We start from the raw sequence: 17,105 nt of genomic DNA on the forward strand, positions 1-17,105 counted from the left end.
ATTGATGGTTCGGTTCAGGAGATGCTAGGAAGCAAGAGTTGGTATGACTAATGATAGGATGCTCAGTAATGGTGTACTGGAAATAAAATGAAATGTAGACGCCCTGCTTGATTGCTTCCCTTTTAGATCCTATCACCATGATGCCTTCACAGTGAATGGGGACACAAATAAAAGCATGCCGACAACATTCTAATAAAAGCAAGCACAAGCAAAGCCCAGTGGTACGCATTAGCTGTCTTTTTTTTGTGTTGAAATTTTTTATTGAATTTTATCATGAAATACAGAGTAACACAGAAATAATAAAACAATAAATTATTGATAATATTAAATACATATGTTGGTGATAAATATGAACGAATAAATACCAATAAATAAGGAATCATATTTTATTTAAATAGTAAAATGAATAAATAAGTGCGTAGATATATGGTATAAAGAACATGAAAAAGAATTTGATACCATACATATTATAATATATAAAATATTAATAAATCTAAATATAAAAAAGAGAATACCTTTGTACAAGATAAGTAGAATAATATCAGAGCACAAAAATGTATAAAAGAGGAGAACATTGATATAAAAAGTGGAAGAAAGAAGAAAAGAAGAGAAAAAAAAGATAAACTGTAAAGAAGAGAATGCGAGAACAGTGAGAGATAGTAGAACCAGAGTAAGGAGAGGAAGGGAGGGAAGCTGGGAATAGGGGACATAAAATGATGAAGGATTAAGTAAAGGGAAGAAGAAAAGAAATACACAAAATATAAAATAATGAATTGGTTAATTCAAGTGTTTGCATTAGGAGAGAGAGTGGAGTTGGCATCATTGTTAATTTCAGTTTTTAGAAAAGAAGACCAAGTCTGGAGAAATACATCAACTTGATCTTGAAGGTTATAAATTGTGTAGGGCTGTTTGCATCATTGCCACCAGCCATTCTTCCTGAGAGGGTGGAGAAGGAGACTTCCAATGACGCAAAATACAGATTTTAGCTGTAGCCAGTGCAGTGTGTAGTAGACGAATTTGTGGTTTTGAAAGTTTTGGAAAGTGTTGAAAATCATGCAAAAGGATTGTGGCAGGCGTAAATGGTAAAGATAATGGCATTGTGGAATGTAAAGTGTTGCCAACAAAGGACCAAAAGGACCTCGTTACTGGGCAATCACAAATAATATGAACTATGTCACAACCAGAGGTGGAACATCTCCAGCAATTAGTGTGTGAGAGCAATCCAGCTTTATGTAACTTAGTAGGGGACCAGTGCCATTCATGAAGGATTTTAAATTTACAAAATTTAAGCCTTGCTTCACGAACGCCTTTATGTAATCCCTCCAATATCTTGTCCCATTCAGAAGCCATATATGAAATAGATAAACGAGATTGCCATTTATTTTGAAGAGCATAGGAGAGAGATTGTGAAAACAAAGGAAGCATAAAGGTTTTATAAAGACCAGAGGTCACTCCTCTAAACTTTCCCCACATATTTAGGTAAGATTGTAGTGGGGACACCTGCAACACCCAAGGGGGAGGACCTAAGTGTTTTCTCAGACATTGTTGAAGTTGAGAGTATCTAGGGGAGTGTTGTATAGGAAAATTAAATTCCTCACATCATTTAGTTAAAGATTTAAAATTTCCATCATGAAGAAGTTGATCTGGGGAGTAGATATCAGCTGCTTTCCATAAAGGCCAGGATAAAGTGCGACCATTGATACGGATAGCTGAATTGTTCCAAAGAGGAGCCTTAACATGAATACGCACGTTTGAGCCTAGTATACGGTGCCCCCTTTGCCAAGATTTGTGCATGGCTGATAAGATCGGATTCTTGGGATCAGAAGAACTAGGGCCACTACCATATAAAAGAGAAAGATCTGAGTCCTTGGATAAAAGATGACGCTCAATGGAAACCCATTGTGGAAAATCTTTAGTTCCTGGCAAAAAATAAGAAAATTGGGAGATGTGTAGAGCAAGGGAATAGTGTCGATGGATGGAAGACCCATACCTCCATATAACTGATGGGCCTTTAATTTTGTTATAGCAAGACGTGGTTTAACTGAGCCCCAAATAAAAATCTTAATCTTGGAATCTATTAATCTAAGGGTAGCTAAAGGAATCTGGAGGGGAAGCATGCCTAAAACATAGATAAAACGCGGAAGGGTGACCATTTTGATAGCTTGTACTCTACCCCAAAGGGATAAACCCAGAGCTTTCCACTTATCAAAATCCCTTTGCATTTGAGAAAGTAAAGGAGCTAAGTTATCTGCAACCATATTTTCCAAACCTTTGTTGACCAAAATTCCTAGATATTTAAGATGTGAGGACTGCCAATGAAAAGGGAATCCATGAATCACTGCCCTTGTAGTGCCAGTAGAAATGGGTAACGCTTCACTTTTGTCCCAATTTATTTTATAACCCGAAAAGGAGGAGAAATCATTAATAATTTGAAGAAGGGATGAAGAGATTGAGGAAGATTAGTAAGAGTAAGAAGAATATCATCTGCATATAAATAGATTTTAGAATGTCCAATTGGGAGAGGTACACCTATAATATCATCAGATTGACGGATAGCAGCAGCAAGTGGTTCCATAGCGAGAAGAAAAAGAAGGGGGGACCACGGGCAACCCTGACGTGTTCCCCTTCGAATTGGGAATGCATTGGACAAAAAACCACCACAATTAACCTGAGCTGAGGGGTTGTCATATAATAAACGCACTTTATTGATGAATTGATCCCCCAAACCAAATCTATGCATAATAGTAAAAAGGTATTCCCACTCAATGCGGTCAAAAGCTTTTTCTGCATCAAGCGAAAGAGCCAAGGTATCTTCTGAAAGATGTTTAGCAGACCACAAGATGTGGGCCAGAGTGCGGAGATGGTTCCGAGAAGAACGCCCAGGTACAAAACCTACTTGGGTGAAATGTATTAAAGAAGGCAGTACTTTGCGGAGTCGAGACGCCAAGATGTTAGCCAAGATTTTAATATCACAATTTAATAAAGAAATGGGACGATAGCTACCACACAAAAGAGGGTCTTTGCCAGGTTTAGGTAGTACAGCTATAACTGCCTTATTAGAGAGAGGGCCCAATGATGATTCTTTATCAGCCTCAAGAAATGCAGCATGTAACGTATCAATCATTCTATGACCTGCCCATCTGTAAAATTCAGCAGGGAAGCCATCTTCCCCAGGAGCTTTATGATAAGGCAGAGCAGCAATAGCTTTAGAGATCTCATCTCTTGTGATTTCACCATCAAGCAGAGCTCTACCATCATCCGAAAGACGCAGAAGACTCACCTTCTCTAAAAAAGAGAACATCTTACCTAAGTCTATTTGACTACCTGGGGTATATAAGGATTGATAAAAAGAGGCAAATTCATTAACTATCTCTTTGGGCCTTGTAAGTATGTCACCTTGAGTAGATCGAATAGCTGGAATTGCCATTGCTGCTTCTCTTTGACGTAATTGTGCAGCTAACAACCTCCCGGCCTTCTCCCCTTGCTCGTAATGTCTTCCTTTCATCCTTTGTAAAGCAAATTCAGCTTTGGATGTAAAGAGACTATTAAGAGACATACGTGCTTGCTCCAATAACTTGCGATTATGTAAGGTAGGATCTGACGTATATAAACGGGAATAGAGTTGAATATCTTGTTCTAAATCGGTCTGCTTTGCAATATTATTCTTATTAGCGAGTGCTGCATCGCGCATTAGTTGCCCTCTAATAGTGGCTTTAGCCGCTGCCCAAACAATCCTGTTGGAAGTGACAGAACCCTGGTTAATAGAGAGATAATCCTGTAGATGGGATTGTAACTGAAGTTTACCCTTGGGCGTCCTGTGTCTTTGAATGTTCATATGCCATGGTTTACGCCCTGGTTGGGATAGACCTAAATCTAAAGATAAAAGGACAGGAGAATGATCAGACAAGGCTGCTTCTAGGATACGAGATTCCGTGACTAATTGAACTGCTTTGTGCGATATCATAAAATAGTCTAAGCGGGAAAATGTACCATGTGAGGGTGAAAAGAACGTATATTCTTTGTCTTGTGGATGACTGAGACGCCAATGATCAACCAAACCATTATCGGACAATATGTCATTTAATACCGCTCTATCCGCTGCATTGGCCTTATCAAATGAACCAGTTTTATCTAGAATAGGATCTTGTACCAAATTCCAATCCCCGCCAATGAGGTATTGTGAGGCATTAATCTCTGTAAGAAGGCGATTCAATCGAAGGAAAAAAATACTTTTTAGTGCCAATCGGAGCATAAATGGACCCAAGACAAATGTAAGAATTCCCGATACGTAATTTGGCAAATACATATCGACCATCAGGATCTGACCAGGTCTTGGAAATCGTGACTGGAAGTTATCTGCGGATTAGAATTGCAACTCCACATTTGCGGACAGGGTTAGTATCTGTAGGGTCATTTTTGTGAATGCTGCTGTGAATGACCTTCCCTACCCAATCCCTACAAAGTTTGTCAGATTCAATCTTATCGAGGTGTGTTTCTTGTAATAAAGATATGTCTACATGTTTGGACTGTAAATAAGAAAGTACCTTCTTTCGTTTAATGTAATGAGTGAGGCCATGAACATTCCAAGTAATGGTAGATAAAGGATGAATATTAGTCATGATGGGTGTTGGACCTGGCCCTTTTTGGCAGGTTCACCCCGAAACTTTTTGCTTTTTCCTAGCCTGTTTCTGGGACCTGGTGTTGGTGATTTTAGGCCTCTGCGCACTTTTTCACTGTGGTACAGTGTAAAGTGCGTGAGCTCTCTGTGTATGTGTGGTGAGTGACCTGCCCTCCCATAGGAATGAATGGGGAATATGTATGCCCATGGTAGTTCCTGATGTGTGGGGAGTGCAGGGTCGAGTTTGGTATGTGAGAACTCGTGAGATTGGATGCTGCGTAATGGTGTATGCGGCATGAATGTGTCTAGTGCGGAAGTGCCACTTCTAGACATGTGGGTGCATGTGTAGTGAGTCTGCTGGCACGCGATTGGCTGGAGCCTGGCTCTAGGAGTGCCTGGGCCTGCTTGTGGATTGACTGTCTGGTTTGAGGATGACAGGAGATGGGGAGCCCCCAGGAGGTTGTCTGAGTCAGCCCGTGGATGAAAGGCTGCATCTGCTGCCAGGGAAGGGGGAGAAGTTAGCACCTGGGAGGGAATGAGGCTGTGCCTGCCTGCCACAATGCTGGCTCCACCTCCCGCTGGGCGGCTGTCGCCTATGCCCCTCACAGTCAAAGGAATTCCCTATAACCAGTTCTAGCTGGTTCTCACACTACCTGCACCCTTTAGACGAAGGATTTTATAGTATAAAAAGGGGCTGTGTCCCCTTCCAAAATGTTCTTGTTTTTGGACTTGAATCTTGCCAGGGGCGTGCTGCTGCTTGGGCTCAGGGGAAGGCTTGCCTCCCTGATCCCTGCCCAGCCCCTGGATACCTGATGGATGCCTGGAGGACTTCTGGGGGACTTTGCTTTGCCCTGGGATCCTTTGGACCTCCTTCCTATCCCCTGAAGGACTGTTGGCTCCTCTAGCGCAAGGGGGCCCTGGATTCCTTCCCAAAGCATCTGGAAGCGCTTCTTCTTTGCCCTTAGTGCTGGGAGCGCTTTATTTTGCTTTGCAGGTGCCCACCCTGCTTATGGCTGCCCTAGCGAGTGCCCACCTCGCTTATTTGACATTATTTTGTCCCCTGGCAGGTGCCCACCCTGCTAGGGACCTGGCCGCTATTTTTATATTTTAGCTCGAGGGAGCCCACCCCTCGGTTAATTCATCCCCCGCCTGCGGTTTCTGAGAAGGGCCGCCGCGCTGCCTGCGACAACCCGGAAGTGATTTTCGTCGGCCAATAGCGGCGCGGCCAGGACCGGAAGTCCCGCCCCGCAGCCGCGACGAAGGAAACCCGGCGCTCCGGTGAGGAGAGGTTGCCGAGTGATGGCTGCCCGGGGCTCCCATGAGCTGGGGAGAGCCCCAGGGCCGCCAGGAACAAGATGCCAAGTGTCGCGGGGCTCCCATGACCAGGAGGGAGCCCCGGAGAGAGAAATGTCCCGGAGCCTTGCTGCTCCACCCCAAGTCCCGGTCCCGAGATGGGGGACCGGGTGAAGACCAACGCGAAGCGGGTGCATGGTCAAGGCGGGGCTCCCATGAGGAGAGAGAGCCCCGCCCAGCGCTACCGCCGCTGAGGAGAGAGCCGCAGACCGCCCCAGAGCCGGTGAGTGTGTGTGGAAGGAGGGGGGGGGGCTTCGGGGCACATTGCCGGTGCCCGCGCCCCCCTCCAGTGGTGCCGAGTCCTTGCAGGGGGCGCCGAGGGGCCCCATTTGTTGTTAGAGCCCACAAGAGGCTCAGGGCCCATTGGTTGTCGAGTCCCCCGAGAGGGTCTCCACCTGTTTTGGGGGCATTCTACTGCAGAGCCACGAGGGCTTCAGGCGGCATGTCCTTGTTTGGCGAGCCCAGAGAGGCTCAGTGGCAGCCCACATTGTCGTGTTCAGAGCCCAGAGAGGCTCAAGGGGACATTTTATTTCTTCAGAGCTGAGAGGCTCCAACGCCCCCGCATTTGAATTCACAAGCCCCGAGGGGCTCTTGAGTGCCCACATTGTGTTGCGAGCCCAGAGAGGCTCGTGGGGGGGCATTTTGTTGTGCAGAGCCCCGTGGCTCACAGCCCGAAATTGTTTGTGAAGAGCCCAGCGAGGCTCAAAGGGGCCAGTCATTTGATTAGAGCCCTGAGAGGCTCAGGGGGGCATTTTATTTGTCCAGAGCCTGCGAGGCTCCCCCATCACCTTTGGCCCCATCATGCTTTTACAGCTGCCCAGCACTTTGTGGGCAGCTGCCACGTTTAGGCCCCTGACTTTTGGACTACAGGGCGTCCTAGCCCCAACAAGGCCAGTTGGCCTAGGGTCTGCCACAGGTGGTGGCTTGTGTAAGGTTTTGCGCAATTGTGTGGTTTTTCCTTGCACCTCTGAATGTTTAGGCATCATGTGTTTTTGCGCTATTGAGTTGTGTTTTCTTTCCTGGCACCTCTGAATGTTTTTAATGCATCATGTGTCCTCCTTGATTTTACACCTCTGAATGTGTTGGTTTATGCATCATGTGTTTCCCTTCCCTACACCTCTGAATGTTTTTATGCACCATGTGTAATGTGTTCTTGCTTATACCCCTAAATGTAGTTTATTCTTAGGTGGTTGTTCTTTCTAGTACAGGTGGTCCTAGTGAGGTCCTGGTCCCCTGCGTGACATTCTCCTAAGGTAGTTAGGGTTGCGTAGGTGGTACTTACCTGTTACCAGTAGTTACTGGTTGTGATTTATAACTGTTATTTTGTGCTATACTTATTCTAAGTTCTAAAAGTGTTGATTCTGACAGTGGCCCATGTGGCCCTGTCCTGATGTAAATAATCTCTTGTGAATATTGTCCGTGCCAGTTGGCACAATGTACATGTGTGATTTCTATCTGAGGTGTTTTGACAATACAAAAGTTATTTTTATATAACCTTGTGTGGAGTTCCTTTTGTGGTGTGCCTAGGATGTTGTTGCTGTTGTGTGCTGGTGCAAATGCTTTACACATTGCCTCAGAGTTTAGCCTTACTGCTCGTGCCTAGCTACCAAGGGGGTGAGCAGGGGTTATCTCGGCGTGTGACTCCCTTGCCCTGACTAGAATGGCGGTTTCTGCCTGGCTTTGGCATCAGCCTTAGCCTACCAGAAATAGCCAGTTCTAACAATGGGATACAATCAAAAAGAATTGAGAATCAATGTATTAGTCAAAGTGGGAAAAATGAAAGGTAGGAATACAATGGGAGGGAATAGGGCTGTATGGGGAGGGAGAGTACTCTGGTTGATAAGAAATATAAAAGTAAGAAAATAAGAGTTTTACAGGTTACAAAAGTTTAGCATATGTAAAGAAAAAGAGAAGAAAAGAAAAAGACTTGTGGAGGAGAAACGTGATAAAGAAGTAAAGAAATAATATAGTAAAGTATTGTATAGAACAATAGAGAAAGATATAAGAAAATGTAAAAGAAGGTTGCTATTGATATATATTAGAGAACTCAAACTGTTCTATGTAAGCAGTATATATCTGGCAGTTAAATTATAAAAGAGAATCTAAAAAACAAAAAAAAACAAAAAAAATACAGATCAGTTACCTACAACTTTTAACTTTTAACCGCGGGTCTGGGCTCACTGGAGCACCACTAAGAGTACGAACCCCTTAAGGAGGGTAAATAATTTATATGAATATCAGCTTAGACAATAAATTAGAAAAGCAGTAAAGAGAGTGAAAACTCCTGTGACCCAAATACATATAATAGTATGCGTTAGGAGGATAAGCACATTTCATTAAGAAACATAGATAAGCATTAAACGGGCTTAAAAGCAATACATGAATCAGAATGAATTTCAGTAGTTAAAGTAAACTATGAAAATGATCATTCATGAATACAATTCTCATAGTATTGACATAATAAACAACATTTGATAATTTAAATTTATAAATAACTATAAGAAAAAGCATTAGTATTATTTAAGAAAAAATATCAGCAATGTAAAGATGGATAAAGAACCTGTTCTTAAAAAGTGAGATAGTAATACATTAAAAGCACATATCATAGTGTATAACAGACGACCAATGTGAAATAAAATTATAAGTAATGTTTAGAATAAAATTTGTTTGATAAAGGGACTGAAATAAGATACATGTTAAAATACATAGTAAGTATATCCACAAGGAAAAACACTCGGTAATATATTATAATCATCTATAATAAATATAAGTAGAACTCATTCATCTTTCTGACTGAAGAGCAAGATGTAAGTAAACACAAGGAGGAAGCAATACCTGAACTTAAAGAGTCAGGTAAGTTGATAAAACGATATTAACTAAGACCGTAACTGTGAGGACAATAAATAGCGACTCAACTCAATTTGCCATCTGATGCAGATTTTAAGGGAGGTCTGGACTTATCTCTACGTTGATCTTGTGTGAAAGTGCTTCAGACTGAAAAGGTGGACGTTTGATCCTCGTGTGTACGAAAAGATCGCTCTGTGTCTCTACCTCGAGGACGCACATCCCCAAGGTTGCGACGCCTATTATCTGTTGACTGTTGAGGTTGTGTAGAACTTTGACCAGACTGCTCGTGAGAAATATGTTGTACATCCATGTCCTGAACTGATAAACTGTCAAGAAAATGCTGTAAGTCTTCTGGGTTGTAGAAGTCTTGTGATTCACCATTTTTAGTAAGGCGGAAGCGAGCTGGGTCAAACAGACCATACTTGATGTCTAACTTCCGCAGTTGTGGCCGCATAGCTAAGAATAGTTTCCTTCTTTCGTTGGTTTCTCTCGAGAAGTCAGCTGCCATATGTATTTGATGACCATCATAGATGTAAGATCTTTGTGTGCGTGCTGATACTAGTATCTGTCTGACTTGCTCATGTCTCAGAAAACAAGCGATTAGAGGCCTTGGTCGAGAATCCAGGTTTGTTCGTGGAGGACCAATACGATGAGCACGTTGAATTTCCAATGGTGGGTCAAAAGTAGTACCAAGTAATTTGGGAAGAATTTTACACAGAAATAACCGAGCATTTTGGCCTTCAATTTTCTCCGAAAATCCAAAGAAGCGAACATTGTCTCTTCTATTGCGATCTTCCAAGTCAACAAGCTTACTGCGAAGAAGTAAAAGATTCTGGTCCCTGTTTTGTACTGGGTCAAGCCTGTTTTCCATTACAGTTAATCGTCGATCCAGCCCATCAGTTTTGTGATAAAATTGCGCAATATCCGCTCTAATGGATTTGGTTTCTGTCGTGAGGGAAGAAATGTTATTATCCATTTCTGTCAGACGGCAGCTGATAGTTGAAATTTCCTGCAAAATACGGTTCATAGTTGCTGCTGACTCAGCAGTTGAGTTGACCAAAGATGAAGTAGGTGGTGATGGGGGTGAACCTTTAGTAGGCATAGCGCGCAATTGCTTATGTGTGTCTACAGGAGGAGAAAATTTAGAATTTTTGTTGCAATTTTTGTTGTTAGACATCTGTAAAATGTGTCTGCAAAGTGTTGAACAAACCCAGACACAAATGAAGCGATCAACAATCAGAAGTGAACAATTATAGCACTTAGGGGTTAATATGAGAGTGAAAGAGTAAACTTATCACACCTAATCCTGCAGGCTCTGTATTCTAGTCCCTTACCGATAATAATGACAAAAATAGTCAGTCACAAATGAGAATATATGGCATCCTATGACATCAAATATTTAGCATTTGTCACTAAAAAACATCAGCATAAGAAACTAGTAAGATACAAATTATAAAAAAAAGGGAGCTCAGTCTTTTACTGCATTGTACATAAAATCATTAAACCTTCTTAACATGCAATGTAAAACTGACAGTGTGTTCAGATCATTGAGCGAAAAGCGCGTAGTTTGCCATAGAAATTCCTCATAAATAATAACGCATAGGCGGAAAAATATTTTCACTACACAGTGAGGTGGTATTCAGTGAAGATATTGCGCATTACCAACATGAAAGGGCGCTTTGAAATGAAGAGTAACAATCTATCTGAAAGCATGTTGGAAATGAATATGCCACAGGAGAGAGAAAAAAAAAACATTAGTTGACCTGTGAACTCCATTCTTGAATTTTACTCTCTGTAGGTGTTGGCAGACGAAGGTTGGAGAATATATATAAAAAAAAATACAGTGAAGAACTTTAACATTTCACACATTAATTGAAGCGCAAAAGGTTGTGTGTGACACATTAATTGAAGCGCAGAAGGTTGTGTGTGAGGTTTCAATGAACAGCTGAGAGTCGATACTTCAGAGGTATTTGTTGAAAGAATAATTGTTCCAGTCAGAGATAACCTTGAAAAGGGTCATTTCCTCTCAGAAATTAATCACAGAAGCAGAAGGCATAGATACTTCTTACCAGCTGAGAAATACTGACGCTCTGAAGGAAGAGAGCCTGTTTCCACTATGTGCGATAATAAAACCCTCTCAGGAATGCAGCCAGAGAGGCTCTCCGGTTACGAAAGAACCGAGGCTTCAACAAGGTGTGATGCCCAGGACGTGCTTGCCGGAGCAGAAAGTATTCCAGTCAGAATTAACCCTAAAAACGGTTGTTTGACTCTGAAATTCAGCCACAAGTAAAAGCGCTGCTGCAGGAATGCATAGCTGTCACAGAGGGGATCCTAGCTGAGGTGTAAAGTGCGCCGCCTCCGTCAAGGGTCCGTCTCGCAGTGGAGCTTCACGTTCAGGCAGCCATCCTCCTTCGTGCCCAGACCACGCCCCCCGCATTAGCTGTCTTCTTTTACCATGGTTTCTGTAAAACTTTATTGTTAAATGTTGCAAAGCCCTCAGCAATGTCTAAAGTTATTTTTTTAAACACATTGGCTTATAGCAGTAGTGTTTTTCTCTCCAAAAATGTACATTGTCATAGTAGTCCTTGATACTGAAGTTAAATACTTTGCTTACGTATGAGTTCTTATTGAAAGAGCAGAATGCAATCACTCGCTGCAATATTAGCGAAATTACGTATATACCAAATTTAGTTAATATTAAACTATTTTTGCTAACACCTTACCCAAAAGCGAGATTTGGAATTGTTGTCACTCACCCTAGCCGTGCAGTATATCAGAGTAGCAGTTCAACTGTTTTTCTCAGGCAGGTGCACTCATATTTGACTGCTTGATTTGTCCAGCAGTAAGATGATGTCACATTGGTAGGTCCAATGTTTCAGTTATCTATCCATACACTCCCACAAACAGATTCATCCATCCATTCACTGATAAATGTTTCCATGCACCCAGTCATTCATCCATATATGAACTCATTCTTCTTACATATATGCACCATGTTCCTCTCCCATTTATGCATAGAAACACTCACTCATATATTCATTAATTACATCATTGATCCATTATCACAAACACGTATTAACAATCCACACAGCCACAAATACAAACAAGTTAACCGAAAAGACCCAATTTCACTCATCACAAAACCAATATCACTTTTGTGTTTGCTTGGTATATTTATGCTGAACCCACTGGCAGCAGTCAGAATCAGGAGATCAAAGGATGTGAGACAGAAGCAGAGGTATTGAGAATCATAATTTAAACGCCAAAGAAAGTAATCACCTGAAAATATGTTTCAAACCTTTGAATTTGAATTTGAATTTAAAATATTTATTAAGCGCAGCATTCACCAGCGGTTTCTTGGCGCTATGGAGGGCAGGGTACCAATGGGGGAGAATGACCACCGTACCAAGGACTGATGGACCTAAAAGAGTAGTGAGAGCATATCACAAAGGAAAGGCCTGTTTAAAAAGAAAAGTTATGAGGTCTTTCCGAAAAGGAAGATAATTTGTTGCCAGTCTTAGGTGGTCCGGTAGAGAGTTCCAAAAGGTGGGTGCCAACGTAGAAAAGTTCGACCCACCCCACTTCTTGCGCTTAAATCGGGGGACCACCAACAAGGACTGGGAAGAAGAGCGAAGCTCTCGGGTGGGGGTATACTCCCTGATCATGGAAGAAATGAAGGCGGGAGCCGAGCCCCGCCGTGAGTGAAAAACCATGCACCCCAACTTAAACAAGGCCCTCTCTTTAACAGGCAACCAATGGAGGGCCTTAAGAATAGGAGTGCAGTGGTGCAAATGAGAAAGGCCATGAATAAGTCGGGCTGCCTGGTTTTGAACCAACTGAAGTTTCCGTAGGCTATACGCTGGAATGTCATTGTACAGGGCATTTGTGTAGTCCAGCCGGGAGACAACAAGAGCGGACATAATCAGCTTGAGTGCCAAAGGAGAAAAAAAACGAGAAACAGTGCGAATTGTGCGAAGAGTGAGAAAGCAAGAAGAAACGACATGACTGACTTGTGAGTGAAGAGTGAGTTGGTTATTGAGTTTGACACCTAATGTCTTAACTGAGGCAGAAGGAGAAGGAGAGGGCCCAAAAGAAGAAGGCCAAAATAGAGAATTCCAGGGACTGGAGCAACCACCCGTGAGGACCAACTCGGTCTTGTCCGGGTTCAACTTTAGGTGGTTGTGGTTCATCCAGTCCCTGATGAAAACCATAACTGACTGAAAATTAGAAATAGAATGAGGAGAAGAAGAGAGATTAAAGATAAGCTGGAGGTCATCCGCATAATTAAAAACGGTGACCTCCAGCTGCTGAAGAGCAAAAATCAAAGGACAGATATAGAGATTAAACAAGAGAGGGGAAAGAGAAGAACCCTGAGGGACACCACAAGTGACGGGTAATGAGGTAGCCGAAAAGTCTCCCAGCCGGACCGCCTGGGTGCGGTCCCTTAAAAAGGAGGAGAGCCAGACCAAGGCCGAGCCCCCGATTCCTGCCGCTCCGACACGGGACAACAAGATGGAATGGTCCACCATGTCGAAGGCGGCGGAGAGGTCGAGGAGCACCAGGGCCTGGTGATGGTTTTGGTCTGCTCCCTCCCTAAGATTGTTAAGGACCGACACCACAACGGACTCAGTGGAGTGTCTAGGTCGAAATCCTGCTTGTCGGGGTGCTAAGCCGCCATTATCCTCAATGAAGGAGCTGAAAACCGTTGTTACATGCCTCTCCAGCACCTTGCCCAAATAGGGCAGCAGCGATATTGGACGATAATTGGCTGGAGCGGATGGATCAGCCCCCGTTTTCTTGAGGATAGGCACTATAGTGGCGGATTTTAGGGAAGGAGTCACCACCCCTTGTGTCAAAGAATTGTTAAGGAAAATAAGGGGGGGCAAGGGACAGGCTGTATAAATATGTTTGAGGATGCGGGCTGGACAAACATCCGTCGGAGAACCTGATTTGACTTTTGGGAGAATGGCCAGAAACGCATCCTCAGTGAGCGGTGGAATAGAAATGAGGGAAGACCGGGCAGTAGGGGGGGAAGGATCAACAAAGGCAGGAGAAGGAGGAATATTTAGTTTAATGTTGGTTATTTTATCAAAAAATAAGAGTTAAGGGAATCACATAACTGTTGAGTGGGCAGGGGTTTGAGGGATGCCCTGTCCGAATAGGCCAGGTCATGGACTATGGAGAAGATCTCTCTGGGTTTATTTTCTGCCACCAAAATTTTGGCGGAAAAGTAAGCAGTCTTTACCTCGAGTATAGCTCTCTTATACTCTCCCAGGAGGATGGTATAGCTGACTTTCAGTGTAGGACAGTAGTCCCTTCTCCACAGCCTCTCCGCTCGCCTAAGAGCAAGCTTCTTCTCCTTTAACTCCTCGTTAAACCAACGATTAGATTCGTTGGGACGTCTGGTTGATATCCGACGTAAGGGAGCTACCAAGTCGCATCCCTTGGCGAGCCAGGTATTGAGGGTAGCGGCTTGGGGTGAGGAGGAGAGGCCTGTCAACTTAGGCGAGGAGTCCCGTAAGGAGGATGACAAGGACTGGAGGTCAACACGTCCCCAGTTACGTGCCCAGGTGTTTTTGGCTAATGGGACTTTCACCACTGACCTATAAAAGAGGGAAAAAGCAACTAAAAAGTGATCCGACCACGGACAAGGGGAAACAGAGATGGGTGAAATAGAGCAATTGAGGGACCAAACCTGGTCCAACACATGGCCATGTTTGTGTGTAGGAACCTGGACGTGGGAAACCAAGTTCAAGGCTAAAAGCAGTCCAGAGAACTGTTTGGAAAAGGTACATTCTTGGGCGTCCATAGGCCAGTAATTAAAGTCCCCAAGTACAAGGACCGAGGTATGATTGACCACCAAGGTGGCCAAAAGATCCTGAATGGAGGGCAAGAATAAAGGTGAATGCTGGGGCGGACGATATACCAATAAACAGGTGAGAGGGGGAGATAAAGTAGGGAAAGAAGCTACAAGATGGTCTGTGGGCGTAAACGGGGATGATGGGAGAAGTTGCATATTAAGGTCAGACCGGGCAATAATGGCCACTCCACCCCCCACTTTGCCAACTGGGCGATCTGAGCGTAGGGCAACATAGGATGGGGGAAGGGTAGCAAATAGAGAGGGCAGGGACGACTCGCTAAACCAAGTCTCGGTCAGGAATAATATATCTGGCTTCTGTACCTCAAGCAGGACAAAGAGGTCCTGACAATGCCTAACCGCCGACCTCGTGTTAAGTAAGAGAATCGATAAAGGGCGGAATGGCGAGGTGTTTAGGCCAGGAAGCAGCTGAATCGGGCAACTAACAGAGGGAGCCAGGTGGACAGAGACTGGCTCGTGGATAGAGGGGCATAAACCAATAGATGCGATATCAGCAATAGTAGCATCCGCCAGGGGCCACTGGCCCTGTAATGCCACGAGGTCATTGGCAGAATAAATGTGTCGGCGGGCATTAGGACGTGCCCCTAGCCCCGTCTGGCCGCGGACGGGCGCAGACGGGCTTGCCTTAGGCGCGCCGTCGGCGCGCCATCGGCGCGCCCGCTGCGCTCGCCCGCTGCGCTTCCGAAAGCACATTGCCAATTAAAGGTTTTCCCACGCGAGCACTGGACCGCTAACTCCGGTCAGGCTCGTGGGACACCCCTCCCCAAGATGGCGGCTCTCCCTCTCCTCTCGGCCCCGAGAGACCGGCTGGAATTCACGAGGGAGGGCAATGGAGGAGCGGGGGTGTTAGTGGGACCCTGCACAACAAAAGCAGGTTAGTGCACTTTAAAATGACAATTTCGGCAAGTTCGCCGATTTTTTAAAAAAGTACAGTGGAATAAGAACACACACTCCCACCACGTAGCAGCTCTCCAGCACAGTGACCGGGACCCTCCAAACCGACCCCAGGCGCTGCCACCAGCCTGAGAGTCAGCTCGGAGCCCCTGGTCAGTTGGTCCAATTGAAGGCTTTCCCACGCGAGCACTGGACCGCTAACTCCGGTCAGGCTCGTGGGACACCCCTCCCCAAGATGGCGGCTCGCCCTCTCCTCTCGGCCCCGAGAGACCGGCTGGAATTCACGAGGGAGGGCAATGGAGGAGCGGGGGTGTTAGTGGGACCCTGCACAACAAAAGCAGGTTAGTGCACTTTAAAATGACAATTTCGGCAAGTTCGCCGATTTTTTAAAAAGTACAGTGGAATAAGAACACACACTCCCACCACGTAGCAGCTCTCCAGCACAGTGACCGGGACCCTCCAAACCGACCCCAGGCGCTGCCACCAGCCTGAGAGTCAGCTCGGAGCCCCTGGTCAGTTGGTCCAATTGAAGGCTTTCCCACGCGAGCACTGGACCGCTAACTCCGGTCAGGCTCGTGGGACACCCCTCCCCAAGATGGCGGCTCGCCCTCTCCTCTCGGCCCCGAGAGACCGGCTGGAATTCACGAGGGAGGGCAATGGAGGAGCGGGGGTATTAGTGGGACCCTGCACAACAAAAGCAGGTTAGTGCACTTTAAAATGACAATTTCGGCAAGTTCGCCAATTTAAAAAAAAAGTACAGTGGAATAAGAACACACACTCCCACCACGTAGCAGCTCTCCAGCACAGTGACCGGGACCCTCCAAACCGACCACAGGTGCTGCCACCAGCCCGAGAGTCAGCTCGGAGACCCTGGTCAGTTGGTCCAATTGAAGGCTTTCCCACGCGAGCACTGGACCGCTAACTCCGGTCAGGCTCGTGGGACACCCCTCCCCAAGATGGCGGCTCGCCCTCTCCTCTCGGCCCGAGAGACCGGCTGGAATTCACAAGGGAGGGCAATGGAGGAGCGGGGGTGTTAGTGGGACCCTGCACAACAAAAGCAGGTTAGTGCACTTTAAAATGACAATTTCGGCAAGTTCGCCGATTTTTTAAAAAGTACAGTGGAATAAGAACACACACTCCCACCACGTAGCAGCTCTCCAGCACAGTGACCGGGACCCTCCAAACCGACCCCAGGCGCTGCCACCAGCCTGAGAGTCAACCTTTCGAGGGTGACACATGTTTTCTCTGAAGTATCGTGCAATAAAATAGAATCGAGCAATTGCAATATACTTCCCATGACTGGAACAGCCAAGTAAACCCTTCCATTATGCCAAAGGTATTGTTACAGTCCAGTGAATGGATCGTTTCAAAATATATTTTGATGATATTGCGCATATAGGGGGTTATGTTTCCGCTACTTAGTTGTTTGAATGAATTAGTTAACCAGTGAGTCTAAGCCAGTTCTGAACCATTAACTGAGAATGCAGTCAATGTGTATTACGTTCTAATGATCAA

At 44.9% G+C, this 17,105-nt stretch overlaps 1 protein-coding gene across 2 annotated transcripts in view; it reads left to right on the forward strand.

Annotated features, from left to right (window-relative positions):
* The window catches only part of LOC144771653 (uncharacterized), a 945,479-nt gene that overhangs the window by 677,811 nt on the left and 250,563 nt on the right, over window positions 1-17,105 (forward strand). The window lies entirely within an intron of this gene.

The sequence above is a fragment of the Lissotriton helveticus genome, chromosome 8 (assembly GCF_964261635.1).
Source record: "Lissotriton helveticus chromosome 8, aLisHel1.1, whole genome shotgun sequence".
NCBI lineage: Eukaryota > Metazoa > Chordata > Amphibia > Caudata > Salamandridae > Lissotriton > Lissotriton helveticus.